Raw genomic sequence first — 19,288 nt, forward strand, 5'->3', positions numbered from 1 at the left:
TGCTCAAATCCTGAAGAACTTACTGCCGAGATCCGGAGAAGCTGCTGTGGGAAAAACAGTGACAAGTTCCACAGTTATTAGCCAACAAATTCAGCACAGGATCCAAATAAAAAATCCAAATACCTCTTTTTGCCTTACCTAACTCGATACCCCTTGTTTCCCTCTTTGCCGGCGGCTGGTGGCGAAGGAGGACCCGGTGGTGAGGTCTAGGGCAGAAACGTTTGGCCAGCTAGGAAAAATCTCAGTGGCTGGCAACCGGAGATCGACAGGGGCTCATCTAGGGCTTGTTTCTTCCATGCAGAGGGTGACTCCGAGAAAGGGAGACAAGGCCGGCGGTGAGATCAGACCTAGGGCACGAGCGGAGGTGATTAGAAGAGAGGCGTCGGCTGTAGAGGCGTCGGCTTTGATGGTTTCAGTGGCAGCACAGAGGGGAGAAGGGCGTCGGCTGTGGCGGCGGCTCGGGAAGCAAAAAGGAGGAGAGGCGAGGGAAATCGGGTTCGGCGATGTCCCGTGAGGCAGCGGCGGCACTGGGAACTCCACGGCAAGGGGCGACGGCAGAGGAGGGCTTCGGGCAGTGGCGAGAAGTGTGGCTGTCGAGGGAGGAAAGAAGAAGGGAAGAAGAAGGAAGAGAGGAAACCGCCTCGGCGGTTAGGGCAGGCGTTGGGCGCGCGATATGAGGCTCAGGGAATAGCTTCGGCAGGGGAAGAAACGAAGAAAAATAAAGAAAATAAAAGAAAAAGGAAATATAAATATAAACATTTCCTCGCTTAAATAGGGTAGCCTAAACAGGCTTTCCCGGACCCCGTTTTCATCCCCGTTATCTCGTCCGTACTAGTTCCCAAAAATTCCCGAAAAATTTCCAAAAATTCCAGAAAATTCCCTTATGATCATTCTCTATTTTTTTTCCGGTATTTTACATATGCAGCGGAAATGAAATACAAGACTCACACAACGCTAACAAGTAGATTTACTTGGTATTCGCCTCAAGAAGAGGTGACTAATCCAAGGATCCACACACGACACGCTATCTCCACTATAAAACACTCCTTCTCAGTCGCAGCCGGAGGCGGAGAAGCCTCGTACAACCCACACACAACAACACAACTCACACAAGAAGAAAATACAAGATACAAATGAAATACACCCTTCTTCTTGCTTACTTGTTGCTTGTTGTTGTCTCTTGAACCTTGAGAGAACACTCTCAAGAGCCTTCAAGAACTGGCGGTGGAAGTCGGAGAAGCTCCGTGAAGATCGCTGTAAGTTCGCAGGAAACAAATCGCAAAAGATCTGCAGAGAAAACGCTCCACCTAGGCTTTAAAAAGTGCTCCCAATCGATCCAATTCATCCCCAATCGATTGCCACGTCAGCACCGCTCCATCTCAGCCATCCATCACCTGCATCCTGCCCAACAGTCGAATCCCAATCGATCGACCGATCGATTGGGAACATCTGAATCGATCGGTGGATCGATTCAGAAGCGTTCTGTATTCTCACGATCGCGCGAGAACTCCCCTGCCCAATCGATCGACCAATCGATTGGGCAGCTCCCAATCGATCGCTCGATCGATTGGGCGGCTCCCAATCGATCGCTCGATCGATTGGGAAAGCTTTTGTGCTTGCGATTTCACATCCCAATCGATCGACCGATCGATTGGGACTTCCTACAATCGCAGCACACACCAATCGATCGACTGATCGATTGGACCCTAGTTCAATCGATCGCTTGATCGATTGACCAGCCTAAACTTGACTCAAACTCAAGTCCAAAGCCTCCAACCCAACTCCCGGTCAACCGTGACCTATTGGGTCTCCGTGCCTAGTATTTGGCCACACCTGACCAACCTCGAACTAGCCTTCTAGCCTCCTCCATCAGCCTTGTGTCCCTCGGATATCTCCCATCCTTCACGCCTTGCCTTCAGGAGCTTCCTTCGGCCTCATCCTAGTTGTCGGATTATACCACCACACTCGACTAGCCTCGAACTAGCCTTCTAGCCTCATCCATCAACCTTGCATCCCTCGGATATCTCTCCATCCTTCACGCCTTGCCTTCAAGAGCTTCCTTCGGCCTCATCCTAGTTATCGAGTTCTCCTTGCCAAGTCACACTAGGACTTACCTTGCCAAGACCACATGCTTGGACTTACAACTTGTGCCAAGATCACACTTGGACTTTCCAATTGCCTGGCTCCTCACCAGGACTTTCTCACTTGCCAAGATCACACTTGGACTTTCCACCCTTTGCCAATATCACACTTGGACTTTCCAATTGTCTGGCTCCTCACCAGGACTTTCTCCTTTGCCAAGATCACACTTGGACTTTCCAATTTGCCTAACCTCTAGTTAGGACTTCCACGACTACCTAAACTCCAATTAGGACTTCTATACGCCTAACCTCTAGTTAGGACTTCCATACGCCTAACCTCTAGTTAGGACTTTCCCAGTCAAGTCTCCTGCCAACCTTGACATACTTGACTTGTATTCTCATCAACCTGGTCAACCCTTTGACCATCTCCATAACCGGACGATTGCCCTAGCAATCTCCATATATTGTCAAACATCAAAACTCAAACCCCGACTCAAGCTTGACTCAAGCTTAGTCAAACTGGTCAACATTGACCAAGGGAAATTGCCCCAACAATCAAGATGACATAAACGAAGCAAGCTCGTCCAAAATTAGCATTGAGAGGATTAATGAAGGGAAAGCGACATCGGAAGAAAGCAGCAGTTCAGGGGGAGCTACGGATAACGAGATCGATAAGGTAAGTTAGGTACGATCTCTTTCTCCCGATAAGTTATTTAAATTTGTTAAGTTATTATCTAAAGACAGTTGCAAATTAGAAAAATAAAATAAAGAATTAAAATTAATTCAAACCAAATCCTGCTTATTAAAAGATTTTGAAAAATTAAAATTAGAAAATGATAAATTGAAGACACAAATAAAAAACTTAAAAAATCATATATGTTTAACTGTTCAAACTCAAAATTTTAAAAGACTAAACTGGTATCTTAGATTTCACAGGGATCTAAGTAGAAAATTTTCCATAAGTTATGTGCCCCTAAAATTTCTGATTAATCCTGTAGGAAGGAACTTATATTGGGTTCCAAAAACTTGTATAAATTAAAAAGTTTAATTAGACTTAGGACTTTCAGCGAGAAAATTAAATGTTTGAATTTCTTTAAGATGCTTTGTCTAGAAAGTGGTTGTTGCTCTAATAACCAAGAAGGTCTAGTGTCTCACTATAGCCTGGAAGTCAATTAATGAAATAAAATATTTAATTGACTAATTGATAAAGTATTTAATTGTAATTCAATAATACTTTAAATAGTTAATCAAAACATTTTCTCTTTTGGTGCTTTTAACTTAGAAAAAACTTAAAGTTTTTTTGGAAGTATCAGCTTAACTTTACCAAAATTATTTCTACAAAATTAATTTTTGTAAATTTATTTAACTTAGGAAATTATTGATGTTACAATTTTTTTTGGTGATATCAAAAATATTTTTTACTTAGAAATTTTTTTAAAATTATTGTAATTTTTTTAAGTGCTATCAAAATTATTTTCAAAATTTTTAAAAACTTGATAAGTTTTTCAAAATATTGAAAATTAGATATTTTTTTTAAACTAAAAAACTTACCTATTTTTTAAACAAAAGTTACCCTTAGAATTTTTTTTTGGTACCCTATTTTTTTATGTGATCAAAGGGGGAGAAGGGAAGATTAAGTCTAGAGGGAAGTAGTTTAACCTTTTTCAATTTTTACACTTTTATTGCAAAATTTATCTTTGTTACTTTATGTTAATTTACTCTAACTTAACTTGGGTTGCTCACATAAAAAAAGGAGAGATTGTTGGTACCCCAAGGTTGTTTTGATATGATCAAACAAGTTAGGTTAGATCCTGTTGTGTTTAATCCTGTGTCTAAGTGTGCAAGAACTTAAGAGCACAGGATATCGAGCAAAAGACGCAGCTAGCGAGAAGGACGGCGCGAGATAGAGCTGACGGGCTCGGTGCGTCTGAGGGACGAGGTGCTGCGAAAGAGTATGCAGGCAGACGAGAAGGAGGTGCGCGGCATTTCCGAGGGACGAGAAGCTAGGAGCGGAACCTTGCTCGAGAAGGCCGAAAGTTGGGTTTGTTAGGATGTATACTAAAAGTCTAGCTTTTGGTATAAATATTTATCTAGAAATAAGAATCACATTCGTAAAATATCTACATTTATAATAAATATAGTTGTTCAATTAATTTATATGGTACATAACATGGTGTGTGATGTCACACACAAAGGATCATGTTATCAGTACCTTATAAATTATAAACACTAGCTCACGACCAAGATGGAAAGGAACAAACCATTGGAAGGTCGTAGTGTAATTAGGTATTAGTTTATCTTAACTATATAATTACACTAGTACACTTAGAGTGTATTGAGTAGGACCATTAGAGGTCGTTTCTTTTATACTGACTTTATAAAGGAACAAAGACCTCAGTTATTATGGAAATGTGTACTCTTAATCCTAATATAATAACAAGTACATATATTTGATATTTATTTCTTTAATTTATCAATGGGTGAGATTTAGTTCTATAAATCAATAAGCCCGATAAGTTGGGAAATGATATTACTTATAGTGTGTGTTGTTGATTATAGAAGGAAACTGTGTCCTAGTGATCTAGGTTGATAATGTCCCCAAGAGGAGCTCATAAGGATTGTCATGTTAAACCCTGCAGGTGGGCTTAGTTCGACATGACGATAAGGTTGAGTGGTACTACTCTTGGACTAAGATATTAATTAGGTGAGTTGTCAGTAACTCATTTAATTAGTGGACATTTGACATCTTAAACACAGGGAGACTAACACACTCATAATAAAAAGGAGCCCAAAATGTAATTTGGGATTGGTGCGGTAGTTCAATAATAGTTCTTTAGTGGAATGAATTATTATTGATGAAATTAAGTTGTGTGTTCGGGGTGAACACGGGAAGCTTAATTTCATCGGGAGACCAAAACCAATTCCTCCTCTCGGTCCCTATCGTAGCCTCTTTTATATAGAGATTTATACTCACCACATACCCACCTTCTTACCCATCCAATGGGGTCGGCCAAGCTAGCTTGGAACCCAAGCTAGGGCCGGCCAAGACCAAGTGGATGAGCCAAGTTGGTGGCCGGCCAAAGCTTGGGTCCCAAGCTTAGGTGGCCGACCACTAGAATATTAAAAAGGATTTTTATTAAAATTATTTCTTATGTGGATATCATGTTTTTAAAAGAGAGTTTAAAAATTAAAAATTTCCTTTTATAACTTTCTACAAAAGATTAAGAGAAGAGATTAATCTCTTTCCTTATTTGTAGATTAAAAGGATGATTTTAATTTTTGGTAAAAACTTTCCTTATTTGTAAATCATCTACATGTTTAAAAGAGAGTTTAAAATTTGAAATCTTTCCTTATTTGCTGATTAAAAGGTGGATTTTAAATTTTAAGAAAACTTTCCTTTTTAACCATGTTCATGATTTAAAAGAGAGTTTAAAAATTAAATATTCTCTTTTATAAGTTTCTACAAGAGATTAAGAAAAGATTTGATATCTTTCCTTATTTGTAGATTAAAATAGATTTTAATTTTTTAGAGATAACTTTCTTTTTATCCACATGTTTAAAAGAAAGATTTTAATTTATAAAATTTCCTTTTTACCAATCATGAAGGGATGAAAATTATTGGAGAAATTTTTTATAAATTTCTGGAGACAAATTAGGAAGTTTTAATTAATTAAAACTCTCCTTGTTTGTAGCTTTAATATGGCCGGCCATTATAATTGATGAGAAGAAAATTGTTTTTAATTAAATATTTTTTTTCAATGGCAAAAGAATTAAGGAAGTTTTTATTAAATTTTCCTTATTTGCCAAGACCAAGGATTATAAAAGAGGGGGTAGAGGAGACTTCATGGTGAACGACTCTATTCTATTTTCTCCCTCTTTTCTTCCTTGGTGTGGCCGACCCTTCTCCTTTTCTCTCTTCCTCTTGTGTGGCCGAAATCCTTTATCTCTTGGAGCTTGGAGGAGGTGGCTGGATCTAGCTTGAGGAAGAAGGAGAGAAAGCTTGCATCCCTTGGAGCTTGGTTGGTGAAAAAAAGTTCTTCATCCTTTAGAAGATATGCTTGGCCGAAACTTGAAGGAAGGAAGAAGAAGGTGCCTTGGTGGTTCTCGTCTTGGAAGATTGTTGCCCACACAACGTCCGGGATTAGAAGAGGAATACGGTAGAAGACCTAGAGGTTTTTTGTTTGCAAAAGAAAAGGTATACTAGTATTTAATTTTCGCATCATACTAGTTTTATTTCTTTGTAAAAATACCAAATACAAGAGGTATGTGATTCTAGTATTTTGAATTAGTTTTCGATGTTGTGTTCTTTTATTTTTCTTTTCCTTGTGATTTGATTGTTCTTTTTGGTTGACCTAAAGTTATTTAAGGAAATTAAATATTAACTTTCCTTAAAAGGCTTTGTCTAGGCGATGGTGGTTGTTCCCATATCCAAGAAGGCCATGTGCCTCGCCATGCAGTCCTGGAAGCCAATTTTGGAAATTAATATTTAATGGAATTAATAACCTAGGTGATTTGGATCGAACGTGTTAAGTTCCGTAGGAGATCCAAGTCTAAACCTAAAAGAACAAATAAATTAAACTTAGGATCAAACGTGTAAAGTTCCGCAGGCGATCCAAGTTTAATTTAAAAGAACACATGGTAGCTAGGAAAAGGTTCAGACCTTTGTACAAAATTTTTGTACAGTGGAACCGTTAGGTTTTCCGAGTAGCAACCAACAGGGTTCGGGTGAGCCGTATTCTGGATGGCTGAGATCACCCAAGAAAGAGGAACCAGAGCGGAAGACCCGGACCGAAGTGAGCGAAACTGGAGCGGAAGGGCCGGACTGAAAAATTCAACTTGGTTGACTTTCCTCGTTGGGGCGCCTAGACTGAGTCTAGGCGCCCAGACTTCAGGCGCCCGGAACAGGATTTTATCTGGATCGTGTTTGACCGCAATCCGTTGTGAAGGAGATAAAATTTTATCCCCTCCAGGCGCCTGGAACCCTTCCAGGCGCCCCGAGCAAAGCTATATAAACAGTCTTGCTCTCAAAGCTAAACAATAATGTGAAATACAAAGAAACAACACTTGTGTGCTTTAATTTTTGTTTAGCTTCTTTTCTGTGCGTTCATTGTTGTAAAAGTCTTCTCCGCCCGAAGGAGATTCTTAGTGCGCTTCAACTTCCTTGGATTAACAACCTCCTTGGTTAACTTCTTAGTGCCTCTTTTCTTTTAGTCTTTATTATTCTTATGCAAGTATTATATTAAGTCATAAGTTTGAGGAATGTGTTTTGGTTTGTTTTTGTGCAGGGGCTATTACCTCCCCCCCCCCCTCCTCCTCCTCCTCTAATCGACTGCCAAGGGTCCTAACAGTTTCAAGATAAGAGCTCGAGGTTGGTGTCGCTCTGACTGTAACAGTTGGACATAGCAAAGTCGTAGCGGAGCAATAGCAAGAGTATGACATAGCAAAAAGAGCTTGAAAGCTGGTAAGAAATTGATGTGTAGAGCACTGGCCGAAGACTCCTTTTATAGTGCACTGGGGGCTTCTCGGTTCAGTTGGGCCACCTCCATGCATGTTGATCTAATTCAATAATTTTGGTCAATATCCTCTTGGGGCACACTCACTGACCTGGGATGCCTCCGATGACTCAACATGAGGCACCTCCAACAACCTGAGGCGCCTCCACACTTTTATCATCGAACTTTATCTACTCTGGGATGCCTTCAAGGCACCCTCAATGCTTCACTCAGGGTGCCTTCCTTCATTCGAGGCACCTCCAGTATTATTCATCTGAGTTTGATTTTCACTTCAAACTCCTGCAAAACATGTGAGTCCAAATAATCAAAATTACCTGCAAAACAGAATTAGTACAAATACATATTTTATATTTGAATCAAATCTTATTTAATCAAGACTATGATCTAGTTTTGATCTCAACTTAGATTTCAAAAATGGATCTAAATTAGATCAGTGCCTACAATCCCACTAGGGCTCGTCCTCACTGGATCTATCTCATCTCGTGCTTACCTTACTTACCATTTACATACTTACTTGACTTGACCTCTGACCCACTAAGTCTTCCTACCAGATGTCATATTTGGATTTCATTCAGTTGTCAGGTCCTACTAACCCAACTGGGCTTTTTACCAAATATCATGTCTTCTCTAACCTATCTGGGGTTCCTGCCAATTATCTGGTCCTCCTAACCTAAATGGACTTCAACCTGGTGTTTGGTCCTCTAGACTTATCAAGTCATTTAGTTTGCACATTTGGTCTAAGCATTAGAAAGCACATGATCTAACTTTAACTTTTCATTATATATCAAAACATAAATTTGATTATTAGTGTTAACTGAACCAACAATATATTATCTTTGAAACTAAATGTCTATTATACAACAATAGTTAACACTAAACAAACTAGAATTTCCTTGGCTATGATGGAGAGGATGAGAAAATTCTAAGTCTTTTGTAATCACCATTGTAGAATATCGAAATTTACTTGACTATCTATTTTATTAAAATAAAATAAAAAAAGTCATACAATAATTCTCAAATTCTCGTCTAAAACTTAAGAATTCTTGTGGGTATTTCATCCATTCTTTTAATAAAAATTATGTTTTTTGTTAGTTTTAAATTACTACTCTTATTAATGTTTTATGTTTAAGATATATTATCTTCTAATCCATATTCTAAACTATAAAAAAAACAGTCTGATACACAAAGTTCTTGTCAATGTGGGGTCTTAGAAAAAGATTTATTGTATGCAATATTGTCTTACTTTGCAAGAGACTATTTTCAAGACTTGACTCGTGACCTCCAGTTCACACAATAACAATTTTACTATTGCACCAAGGCTCTTCTTCAACCCATATTTTAAGCTATAATCTTTACAAATATCATATTAATTATTTTCAGTAGTTTATACATTATTAATAGGATCAAGAGAAGAATAATCTTTCCTAGTACTTAGAGATTAGTTATAAACTGACCTCGTGATTTATCTTTTTTCATATAACCTAAGGGCGGGCTATGAGGGATGCCGAGTAAGCGTATTCACCTTTTACTATAAAAGAAAAAAATAATTTTAAATTTAAGTTGACATATAAATTTAAATTCATCAATATTTGTAGTATTAGAATTAACATTATAAATAATATTAAAAATATTTTAGAAATTAATCAATTTTCTTTTAAAATTAAGCATTATGATTAAGATACATTATGAGCCGCTCTATTAAAGACTTGATATGCTAATAAATATTTTTGCCCAAAAATTGTCTATTAAATAGTAAATTATACTCATATATAAATAAATTTGATAATGATTACTTCGAATATTAAAACATATACCTTATTATTTAATTTACTAAAATTTTTTCTCTATCTAACTAATTTTTCAATTATATGAGTAAGTGTAATTTATAACACATTTAATAGATAAATTAAATAATTTTTGACAAAAACCTTTAAATATGTATTTAAATTTAAAACTAAAAGAAAGATGTTCTAAAAAAATAAATTTAAATAATGATTCTCTTAATTTAATATCAGAATATTTAAATAAATTTGACTAGATATCTCCACTACTCAATGAAAATCTAGATAGTTATCTTTAAAAACGTTGGACTTCAAATTCAGTCTGATGTTTCATTTTGATGTGTTGCTTCAATGACCCATAACCATTACATAATTGAAATTTATAAATTTATAAGAGACTTTTAATACTTATATTTTGCATATTTCTCCGAATGAAAGAGAGATTATTTGAAAATATTTAATAAAAGTATATTATTTTAAAGGTGGAGTATCTCAAATTTGAGAAGTTTTGATACTTCCTTGCATCTTGACTATCAAAGTTGCTTTAATTCATTATTGATAAATTAAATATCATTAAAATTACCATTCAGAGTGACTATTTCCTTGTCCTTTTGAGTCCAAGATAAACTTCTTTCTATTAAAATTGAAGAAATGAAATTAAAAGCAATCAAAATTCTAGATCGAAATTTCAACATTCAAAGAGAAGAATAGAGAAGTTGGTGTAAAAATAATGAAATAAACAACCTATTTATAAAATTTAGAGAATAACAGTCAATTAATCATAGTTATTGATATAAAAGAATAATCAAATAATCTCAACCATTCAAAAAATAAAGTGCTTTAAACGATTGGATTCGTCGATTTCCAATGGTAATCTATAAAAAAATGTGATTAAAATTGAGTTGAAATAGTAACAGACCAATTATCCAGGGACGTGAAGATTACAAGTTTGGTATATTTAAACAGCTCAACGGATAATCGGCCTGTTGACCTAATTATGGATCCGAGCCGAGGCCGATTCAGATCCGACCCCGAGGTCGGGTCACACTGGGCGCTTTCAAACAGCAAGATGCAATAATTGTCACTTAAAGCAACAGTTGCAAATGGGTAGACTAATTTGATTTATTAGAATGGTGATTTGGTTATGTAGGAGATCTTGATACTTGTACTATTAGCATGTTTTCTATTGGCATTAGTTAAACCTCCCTATCATCAATCAACCTTTCAATGCTGTCCTATCTTAATGTCCACAGCATCCAAAGCCTGTAAAAGTGAAATGTCGAAGTCTAGATGTAAATATGAGGATGGTTTTGCAGAATTACCATGTACATTTATTCTCAAGCTAGCAGGCCCTCTTCTCTGCTGCTTCCTTGATTGCGCATCTCATGCCTCACATGGGATCCTCCTTACCTCCTACTAGGAAGTAGGGATAGTCAAAACCATTTAATTCAGCTAAACTTCTGATCACAGCTCACATCGTACCCCTGGAAAATATAAATTAGGAGGAATAGATTAGGAAAGATCTAGGATAATCACAAGCAAATGTAAACAGTTGAAAATGACAAGAGCTAATCAATCAACTTGAATCGAGCTTTTTAAAGGAGGGCTAATCATTTTGAAGCAAAGTCCCCACATCCCCTCATGGGCATTCATAGCACATGCGAAAAGAGCCACCCCTACGTCACTTTCCTTTCTTTTTTGGCTTCACTCAGAAGACAACTGCAATTTATTGATTGAAGAGGACTTCAGCTTAGAGATCATACTTCAGCCACAGTGGTCCTAGGATTAAATCTTTCTACCGACAGCACAATCGCTTCATGCCTTGAGAAGACCACCAAAGTGTTAATTAGCATGCCCCAGCTCCCTGGTATTGATGGTTTATCATGCACCAAAAGAAGCATCCTCTAGCTTGTTCAAAGTAGTTCAATAATTGATTCAAATGTGGTCTGCTCTGATTGGCCTCCATAGATAAAGTTTCTGTAGATAAAAGTGAATTATTCACCTCCCTGCAGCCACAGATTCTGGTGAGTTTGGAAGTTCTCTCCGTGTTAAATGGCTCCTCTTTGTAATCAGTGGATTCTAGTACAGATATTTTCAAACATTAACAGTCTTTGTTTGAGAGAAGGAAGAAGACGAAAGAATTGAATGGCAATTATAAAAGATAAATAAAATTAATCACCTGAAACAAATATGCTAGGCAATATCTATGTGATGGACCCCAAATTGATTGACTATAAGATGTGAAATATTCTCAAGGTAAGTTTGAACATCAGGAGCGTGTAGGCATTGGGGACATGTTTTTAATTTCTTTCAGCTCACTCTCCTGGCTTTTGAATGCATGTATCTAAGATAAATACATAATTATCTGAGAACCTTGGCTTATCAAACCCTTCCAATTGCTATAGGTATGCTCACTATTAAAGACAATGGGTAGGTGATCGAGTTGCACACATGGTAGGAATTATGGAAAACAAGCTTGCAGGAATCCCAGAGTTAGTTATACATGGTTGTGATGGGTTAAACATAATTTGATTTTGTAATTACTAGGGTTATGGTCCTTGGGGGTTTAGGGTATATGGGGAATGAATAAGTCTGGAGGGCTTCAGTGAACTTATGTTCTAGGTTGTGCTGACTTCACAGGGTCATTACAAGAAAAACATGATGAACACAATATATATGAAAATGTGCACCTAAAGTTACATATCGACTAGAACACATCATACTTTAACATTTACCAAAGGATAAATTTCGCCAAAGTGCAATGACTAAACATGTCTTTTCCACCCGTACTTGTCCCCCAAACTAGGAGTGCAAACGAATCGAATCGAGCTGAATCATATGAAAATATTGATATTGGAGTTCGAGTACGAAAAATATATATGATATTCGAAGCTCGAAAATATAAATAATTTTGGTTCGAGTTCAATTCGAAATAAAATCTTAGCTTGAGTTTAATTCGAATTGTTTAAACCTTAATTCGAGTATATTCGAACTAAAATTTGAAATGACTTAAATTCGAATTCAATTCGAATTATTCGAACCTTAATTTGAATATATTTAAATTAAAATTATGTAAAAATAATTAGAATTCGATTCGTGTTCGACTCGCGAGCGGCTAAAACAATCGAATAAAATTTTATGGGTTCAAATTCGACTCGAACATATTATCAAACATGTTCGAGTTTGGCTCGAATTCGATAATTTTGAATATGAATTGAATATTTTTTTGAGCTGACTCAAAAAGCTCACGAACCGGCTCGATTCGCTTGCACCCCTACCCCAAACCACATGCAAAAAGCCTTTGTCATGTGAACACGTGAAAAGGTGAACTCGTCAAACTTATTGCTTCAAATTTCTACCAAAACCTCGGTGAAAACTCAATATTCTTTCCTTCTTGCTTATAATCATGAAAAAAAATACTCTGGACTTCTTCTCTATGACTGGTGATTTCTCAAGCTTTCAATGTGTCAAGTAGTTAATAAAATGAGTAGAAGATAAGAGCCGTAAAGATAAAAATGTTAAGATGGATGTGCAAATACACGAGGATGGACAAACAAGAAATAAGAATATTAGAGAAAAAGTCAGAGAAAAAACTCCTAGATATGTGTTTAAAATAGTATGAACATATACTTAAACAACCAATAAATGTTCTAGTTAAGGAATGTGAGATCATAACAAATACACACATTAATTGAGGAATGGGAGACCAAAGAAGATTTAGTCAATAACGATAAAACGAGATAAAACTCATTTAAATATAAATAATAATATAGTAGGGGATCGAGCCTAATAATATAAAAGGATGTATATAGACAATCCTACATAGTGGGATAAAAACTTGATTATTATTATTGTGATAGCGGAAGACCTAAAAGAAGAATTTACACTGAGGAAGAGGTAAATGGTTGACTACGAAAGGAAGCTACAGTATATCAATATTTTAAACAATTTAAATATCTTTTTTCCCCCAAACAACCTATAAGGGCAAAGGTCATTGTGTTACACGTCTTCGTGATTTGCAGATTGAGTAATCAATAATACCTCCTTTATTGTGTTCTTGAACATGATTGAAAATTGAACCACCAACGGGTACTTGTCAATGAATTTAAGAACTAGAATTATTGAAGATGAAATTTTGATATTTTGTAAATTTTATATTTGATACATTTTTTGTGTGCGCGCTCTTTTTCTTTAGTATATATAAAGTATCCAAAGGTTACATAGATATTGTCTATGCTTTTGACAATTTAAATGGTACAATTAGGTGGAGCTTAAATATGGCATTAATTGGGAATGCATTTATGATCTAATTTTTATTTCGATGTGCCAAAACACCTTAACAACTTAACAACCTTTAGAGAGCTCCAAATCATATGATATAGGCATTATTGTATCCCTAGTATACTGATAACCATGATTTCAACCATATGACATGATTTTGACTTATTTATAGACACATTCAAGATGTTTTGGCTCAACACCTTGATGAAGAAGCTTGGGGTTTTTTACCAACCATCAAATAGATTGTCTGCTTGAAAATTATCGATGTTGCAGAAGTTTAGGATTTTACCAACCACCTAACATATTAAAGCTTGAGAAATCAACAACATTGTAATGAAGAAGTTGAGGGTTTCTTGTTTCATGACTATGGGCTATTACTGACATTTTGGGTGGCAAGTTAAAGCGACCGGTTCAGACAACAATAAATTTTACGCATGCTTAAGGCAGAAGGGCATTTTAATCATTGCACTTTGGAGAAATGTGCTTTTAGTAAATATTAAACTACTATACACATTTTAATTAATAAGTAACTTGTGTATAAAAAGTAGGGTAAGACGGTGTACAATAGATCCTTTCTCGAGATCCCATATGATGTGAACTTCGTGCACCGGGTTATCTTTTTTTTAAGTAACTTGTGTGCATAATTATAAACGGTAAATCTTAATGGCCATAATCTGATCAGCCAAAATGTGAATATAATGTGTTTTATTATTGCATGCAATCTTAATTAATGTATGTCAACTAAAAAATAAATGTAAAAAGTTTTATTCTAACTGGCCAAATTCTAGTTATTTAGTATTGTCCAATTATAAATTGCCAAAATGAGACAAGAGAATAGAAAAAAAACAACGCATAGAAGTAAGAGCTAAAAATTACTGAATATGTCTGTCATGAGTCAAGAAAGCAACATTATTTTCATAAAATTGCCTAGATATATAGCGAAAAGGGAAGAGGCAGCGAGCTTTAGCATAATGATAAGGTTGCCACTACTACCTGAATGACCCTGAATGACCAAGATACAATCACACAAATTATCTTTCAGAATGCAAGTGCACGAATTATAGTCACCACACGATATTCAGTTGGTTAGAGGATGGCAGATATGCTACAATGGGATAAGGGATCAATTCCCGATGCGCACATGCTCTCGGAGAAAAAACTCCTCCGACCCCTTAACCAACTTGACGATTGGTTATAAGTCGATCTCATAATTTATCTCTTTTCACATATATAACTTAAGCCAGATTGTGAGGGGCACGTTTGCTACAACGAATTATAAGTTGTACTTGCCTTGTACCATATTGGTATATCATGGTCATTTTTTATATAGGTATTGCAGTCATAGAATAACCAAAAACAGATCCTACTCAAAATTTTAGTTTCCTATGGATTCTTGAAATGCTTTTGATGTCAGATTGCTAATTGTCAAAGAGCTTCAAAAAGGTGAAATTATTATTAATATTTTTGCAATAGTTATTATAAACAAAGGTACATTGTACATGTGACTAAAATGCTTTACCATGGTCCTCCCTATTTTACTGCATATATATGAGGGGTCCCGAGCACATCCATTAATGTCCTACTTCAGATCATAGAACTACTAATTTTAGCTACAAGAATAGAAGCCTAGATAACTTGACAATTAGATTCCCAAAATTGTTCTGCATTCTACAAGAGGAGGAATGAACCTTACATAATTTGGCCTTTGTGGCACATTCTAATGCGAGAAGTAAATTCCATGGACAATATACCTATAAAAAGAGATTTTTGTGGACAATGCCAATGCTGGTCCTTTTCCTTGATAATGACTAGGTCCTTTTTTTAGACTAAACATTAATTTCCATTGTACAACATTGATCATATCAACCTACATTTTAAAACTATCTATTAATGTAATCTATAAAACACACCTTTGTAATATTTGGATACTTTTTTGGTGATAAACTAGAAAGGGATAGTCAAAGACACACTTGACCGAGCAGGCACACAGCTAAATTAATCATCAAGATCCACCCCATACCTTCTTATTTCTCCAGGACCACTTTCTTTGCTCTGCGCATCCAGCCACCAGATATGAAGAGGCAACAGCTATAAAAGAGGCAGTACCCGATGTAGTACTGTGTGTTAGCGAGGTGAAGCAGAATTGATCACATACTTGTCTACTCCTCTACTGTGCTGCTTCCTTCTTACACATGCATGAAAGCCAAAGTTGTAAAGTAGATAATTGATAACAGAGTGAAAGATGAGCAGATTGACCAATGGAGAGGTGATGCTATTGTTGCTGTGGTACTTGGTGGTTGTTTGACAGACCAAAAGCCAGTTCCACCACCGGACCAACTCAATCACTCCACCACCAACATCAGCAAAAAAACTGTTGCATCTAGTGTCAATACTGGTCTCAACATATGGGGTCTTCTTCATTTGTCCATATTCCTCTTTCTCTACCTCACTGTTAGTAGACAGCACACCTCACCCCTTCCATCATCCTCCAAACTGCTGAGGAAAGGGAGATATGAAACTTCATGGCTCACAGAATTTGGTTCAAGCGAATAAAAGGCAGTCAAAAGATATAGATCTGTTTGTAATATCTCCCTCTTATTAGGAGCCCAAAACCAGCAGACACAATTCAACAAACAGTTAACAAGCGGCGGCAAGAAAGATGAGCGAGCGCGAGGCGCGCGACTTCATGAGCACGGTCGATTCCTTTGCGCAGCTTCCCTTCATCCGCCAGGCCGCTCCGAGATCTGCCGCCGCCAGCAACGCTTCGGCCATCCGCCTCTTCGGCATCGAAGTCCCTCACTGTCAGAACGCCAAAGAAGACACCACCAAAGACCACGCCACCGTCGCTGCCGCCGCCACGTCCGTCAACGGTGAGAGCGTGCGCAAGTTCGAGTGCCACTACTGCTGCCGGCAATTCCCGACCTCGCAAGCCCTAGGCGGGCACCAAAACGCCCACAAGCGCGAGCGCCAGAACGCGAAGCGGGCTCACCTCCAGGCCCACCTCAGCCCTATGGCCATCGACGGCCGCCACCACGTCTTCGATCTCTTTAGCTTTCACCGCCAGTACCCCCCTCCTCCGTGGCACCACCATGCAAGTGCTTTCTTCGCCGGAATCGGTGCGGTGGGCCAGCCCATCAGCAGCAGCCCGCTGCCGGCGATCTTGCGCGCTCACGGCGGGGTGCCCCACGTGGAGTCGCGGATGCCGGCGGTGCCACTGATAATGAGAGGATCAGGAGATCGAACGGAGTCGAGCGGCGGAGGCGGCCATGGCATTGTAAATGGTAATAGTTTAACTGCTGTAGCAGCTTCGCCTTCTTCTGCGCCTCCCAGATCCCAAATCGGGTTCCAATTCATGCCAACTGCCAAGGAGAACGTGAGTTTGGATTTGCGCCTGTGATAATACTTCCTGTTTCAACTCCTGTGATTTTTTTTTTTTAATTTAATGTCATCTAATCAATTTTCCAGTTTTCGACGGCCACCCTTAAATCACATTTACAAGTTGCAAAAAGAATTTTAAGGTGCATGAAAACAAAAGATAATAGTGTATATATATATAATTGTTTATCTAGAATGTTAATGTGATTAAATGGAAGCAATAGCTGCAGCAAGACAAACATTCAGCATTTGGCAGGAAAAGCAATCGTGGTGATATTCAATTTGATTATATCAGAAATTTGTTGAGATCAAATTTTACGTACACATTGATAAATTTATTTGTTGCAAAACTTGGACAAACTGACCTATTGATCCCGATCATTAATTGAAGCAATTTCAAGTTGAGCATAAACACGGCAAAAAAAAAAAAAAAACAAAAAACAAAGAATCAAGTCAATCGCCCCAGAAGTGTATGAAGAAATTGTATCAAGGCTTAGCTTCACCATGGATGACATGAACAATGTTCACCATTATATAACAAATGTGTAATGAAAAAACAACTAGGACGTCAAACGCTAAAGCAGGGAGTTTTAAGGATGCTCTAAAGAAATTGAAGCGGCATATCAAGCCATAAGTAATACCCTCATCTCCAAGACTCGCATCTCAGCTTAGGCAACAACAGAAATAAAACATTTTTTCATAATTATAAATAAAACATCACTTCTATAATCATATTTAGAAGAAAAACATACTAAAAATATAGCAATTTATTCTACTGAAATCAATACCAATAAATAATCTCTCGGCGGCATCATATTGGATGGAAATCTTACTTCTTTCCTAACAAAACAACCGGGGAAAACACCCTAAAGACCGTACATGTCCAAATGAAGGTATTCTTTCATATAATCAAGCCTGAATATACAAAGATATTATTACAATAATATGAAATATATCACATTCACACTTCAAAAATTAAAAACTCACCATCAAGTCAATAGTACAACCATCTACATACTTTTTATTTCCTTCCAGCCTATTGTCATTACCGGTATGTAAAATAAGTTGGTGGCACACAAATTTGTATGTTGCATCTCCCCATGAGTAATCAAAGAACCTCGTCAGATTATCAATGTAAGACATAATAAATCGAGCAGTGGAATAGTTACTAACAGGAAAAATAACACAGTTAAATAGAAGACAAATAAATAACCTAACAAAATCATCCACTTCAGAATCCTTCTTTGATCCAGCTAATACAATCATTTTATCATGAACTATAGTCTTATTTATGTTGCTGACTTTTCCTCCAAATAACCTAGCCATAAATTTGGACTCCATGCTAGCATCCAAGTCAATAGGTTGCCCCACATAAGCCAAACCAAGGATGATGCAAAATTCGATCGATATGAATGGAACTATAATGATGTCACCAAACAAGAAAGAACGCGAAGACTGCTAGGATCTGTTTAATATTAAATCTATTCTAGTACTACTAATTGACATCTCAGAAATCTCGAGTCATAGAGCAAGTGGAGTGCTTCTGATCCTCTCTTTTTGCTTATTACCCAAATTGGGTAAGACTTCATCCAATACAACTTTGAAATATGTCGGTGAACAACGCGAACATAATTATTTGTTGCTCTTACTCTTGCTCTTCTCCACAAATTTCCCCTTAACCTCTTTTAATTGTATAGCTGTGGTTTTCTTTCCCATTTCTACATAAAATAAATTACTTTACAATTCATACCATAAATCACAATCCATGGAAAATATAAGCATTAAAGCACTTAAATTAAGTATATTATTTAGTTTATTGATAATCACTACACAACAACCACATGTCTCATTCAATTATTCAATTGAAGAAGATAAAACACAAACACATTCATAAAATAGATTGCAATTAGAAATCCAGAATCCATTTTTTATAAAAACTAACAAAATCAACCACACTCAAACAACAAGAATAATTTATAAACCATACCATAAAGTACAAGTCATGGAAAATATGGGCATCAAAACACTTAAGTTGAGTATATTATTCAGTTTTTTTTGCTAATTAATACATAAGAGTAACATATATCTTTCAAATTTTCAATTGAAGAAGATAAAACACAAACACAGTCATAAAATTATAATTCGAACATTAAAACTAATTTTATTCTAGCTAACAGATTGGACAACATCAAAAACTATTTACTCATTCATACCCTAATGTACAACCCCTAAATATTTTGGGCATCAAAGCGCTTAA

Source organism: Zingiber officinale, chromosome 9B (assembly GCF_018446385.1).
Source record: "Zingiber officinale cultivar Zhangliang chromosome 9B, Zo_v1.1, whole genome shotgun sequence".
Classification (NCBI taxonomy): Eukaryota; Viridiplantae; Streptophyta; class Magnoliopsida; order Zingiberales; family Zingiberaceae; genus Zingiber; species Zingiber officinale.